This window comes from Rhinopithecus roxellana, chromosome 10 (genome assembly GCF_007565055.1).
Source record: "Rhinopithecus roxellana isolate Shanxi Qingling chromosome 10, ASM756505v1, whole genome shotgun sequence".
NCBI classification, from domain to species: Eukaryota; Metazoa; Chordata; class Mammalia; order Primates; family Cercopithecidae; genus Rhinopithecus; species Rhinopithecus roxellana.
Window position 1 is genome coordinate 42319468 of NC_044558.1, and position 3371 is coordinate 42322838.

Genomic DNA, 3371 nt, shown 5'->3' on the forward strand with positions numbered 1-3371 from the left:
TTGTAAGCAAATCTTGAGAACATGTTATTAGAAAATGTTTCTTTCTCCATCAGTTCATATTACATGGCTTTACCTATGGAGCTAAAAGGCAAATGTAAGCATACTTCCTTTGTTTTTTTTTTTTTGTTTGGAGAACTGACTCAAACAGATTTTATTCAACTTTGTAGATGAGGAAACAAATGATACAAAATAAGTCATAAGAAATGCTTTCTTATACCACTATCTCAAACCACTTTCAGTGTTTTACAAAATGCTCACACAGCAAATACGAAAATCTTCAACACACTCTTCTTTTGTAACTTGCTGCAGTAAATGCAACATTAACAAGCATACACATTTCTTCTGTATCAATCTTAAAAGTTGAATTACTAATTTTTATGATGTTACTCATACATATTTTTATTCATATACTTTTAATGACATCATTGCCAATACATACATTATTTTCTTTAACTTTATTTTTACGTTAAGCCAACATCTGTCATGCAGCTATCAAAAATCTTACAGTAAATTACATAGGTTTGTAGTCCAATTTAGACTCTAGCTTATTAGAATCAGTCACTTTTCTGACTGCTTTCATGAAGTCTTCCTGTACTACAAAATCATGATCAGCACGAATTGCGAACATACCTGCTTCAGTACAAACATTTCTCAGGTCTACTCCATTAAAGTCATCTGAAAGCTTCACAATTGCTTCATAATCTATTTCACCATGCTTTGTAATGGAACCTGCATGGATTTTTAGTAGGTCTAATCTTGCTTGTTCATATGGCAAATCAGTATATATTTTTCTATCTAATCTTCCTGGATGCAGCAAAGCAGGATCCAGTGTATCTGGTCTGTTTGTAGGACCATTTTAACTCTATGCAGAGTATCAGATCCATCCATTTGATTCAGTAACTCCATTAAAGTACTCTGAATCTCTCTGTCAGCTGAAGTACCCTCAGAAAACGGACAACCACCAATAGCATCCATTTCATCCTAAAAATGATGCATGGTTGATGGTCCCTGGCATAATTAAACATTTCTCTGATCAACCACAAGCACTTTCACCAATGTACTTGTCTACAATAGAACTAGACACAACCTTTAAGAAATTGTAGTCCAGCTGGCTAGCCACGGCTTGTGTCAAGAGTGTTTTTCCCATACCTGGTGGTCTGTGTAGCAAACAGCCTTTTGGAGGCATTATTCCTACCCACTGAAATAACTCTGGGTTTGTAAGAGGTAATTCTATCACCTCTCTTAATTCCCAGATCTGTTCTGATAGCCCTCCAATCTCAGAATAAGAAACATTCCCGGGGTCCTCATGAGACATGTTATAAACCAGTGGATCCACCTCTCTTGGCAAATATCTCATGATAGTTAGTGTAGTCATATCCACAGCAACTCCTGTTCCTGGCTTCAGCTTACTTTTGTCAAGCTGTTGACGACAACCCACAACATATCTTGGTCCATTTGTGGCTTTAACAATGAATTTTTCTTCAGTTAACTGTTTAAGCACTTCACCCACAATCTGCCCAACACTTTGTAGGGCCTTCAGATCATTTTAAGACTTTTCATACTGCTTAGTAACTTCTTTTAATTGTTCCCTTAACTCATTAAGACGGCCGTCGATCTCCTTGTGCTCAAGCAGTTTCTTGCGGTAGTCCTGAAGCACCTTATCTCTAGGGTCCACCATGATGAGAAGCTGCTTCCCTTTTTAAATGATAGATTTAGAGCATATAAGTGCAGCTATTTTACATGGATGTATTGTGTCGTAGTGAAGTCTTGGTTTTTAGTGCAGCTATCACCTGAATAGTGTAAATTGTACCCATTAAGTAATTTCTCATCCCTCACCCCCCTCCCACCTCAATTTTCAGTTTTCAATCATGTTCTTAAGAGTTTTTTCAATTGCAATTCTTGTCTGTGCAACTAACTCATCTGACAGATAGACAATCAAAGCAGTATGTATAAGAAGGGTGAAATATTAACAGATTCTTAAAAAGCATAGTCTCCTTTTATCCTGTGGACCCTTGCACACCCTCCCTTCCCCTAGTGCTGCATCCCAAATTTGGCCAGCTAGAGGTAGGTCTCCAGTTCCCAAGGGGAAGTAGAGTCAGGGAACAAAGATATTGTTCCCAGTTAAGTTTGAAATGTCTTGATCTTTGCAGAAGACAGATTTAAAGAGTAGGTCAGGCACAGTGGCTCACACCTGTAATCCCAGCACTTTGGGAGGCCGAGGCAGGCAGATCACCTGAGGTCAGGAGTTGAAGACCAGCCTGGCCAACATAGTGAAACTCCATCTCTACTAAAAATACAAAAAATTAGCCAGGTGTGGTGACACAAGCCTGTGGTCTCAGCTACTTGGGAGGCTGAGGCATGAGAATCACTTGAACCTGGGAGGTGGAGGTTGCAGTGAATCGAGATCGCACCACTGCAGCAGCCTGGGCAACAGAGCAAGACTCCGTCTTAAAAAAAAAAAAAGAGTAATAGCAGAAAGATAGAACTCTTGTGGACTGGGTCATCGGGGGAGAATTGGAGAGGCTGAGACACTGATGGGGTGCCAGAAGGGACCCTCCCCTGCACCCCTACTTCATTTTCTGAAGATGTGAATGGGTGAATGTTATTTCTCCAAACATCACATATACTCAAGCTGCATCCTCTAAGTTCTAGAAAAAGCTCATTGTCTTCTCTGGCTTAGTTTCAGAGAAGCTCTATGGCAAGTTTGTCACCAACGGAACAACCAGGATGTCCAGTTGCCCATTGTGCTGCGGGAGAGTTGGGCCTTGGTGGAAGAAACAGTGGTTAGGAGCCTTGTCTATGGATTGCTGTCTTTAGGAGGAAGGCTCTTCTCGCTCCTCTTCCATGTGGTGGTAGGATGGGCTGAGGCTGCCCCTGCTTGGGAGAGGCTGCTGCCCTTGGCAGACCAAGAAAGGATCAGCTGAGCCTTCTTTTGGATGTCTTCATCTTTTCATAGTTTTTTGAAGGGAGCCTTCTTCGTGCCCACAAACATAGATTTAGTATCCGTTTCTTTGTGCTCCAATATTGTCTCCATTATAGGACTTACTGTACCATCCACTTGTCCGTCTCCCCTACTAGACTTGTGAGCCCTTCGAGAGCAAAGACTAAGTTACATTTGTCTTTATATACCACCCCAGGATGGTGTCTAGGTCATGGTAGGCAAGCTATAATTATATGCTACGTTATAAAGAAAAACAAATGCATTCACTCTCCATGCTGTTGAGTGCTTTGTCACCTGGTGGGAGTAACTGGAGTAACTGGAGTAAGTAGAGGAGGGTGCAGGCCTATGCAATACAATGGATTCTGTTCAACAGATGTTAAGTAACAATAACTGCAACCACCTACAGTGTGTCTTCTCATCTTTATTTCTT

At 40.8% G+C, this 3371-nt stretch overlaps 1 pseudogene across 1 annotated transcript; it reads right to left on the reverse strand.

The window, feature by feature from the left end:
- Positions 1–446: 446 nt before the first annotated feature.
- Positions 447–1690, reverse strand: LOC104658673 (annotated as a pseudogene). The gene has a single exon (XR_747462.2). The product of XR_747462.2 is annotated as a 26S proteasome regulatory subunit 10B pseudogene (transcript).
- Positions 1691–3371: the final 1681 nt, after the last annotated feature.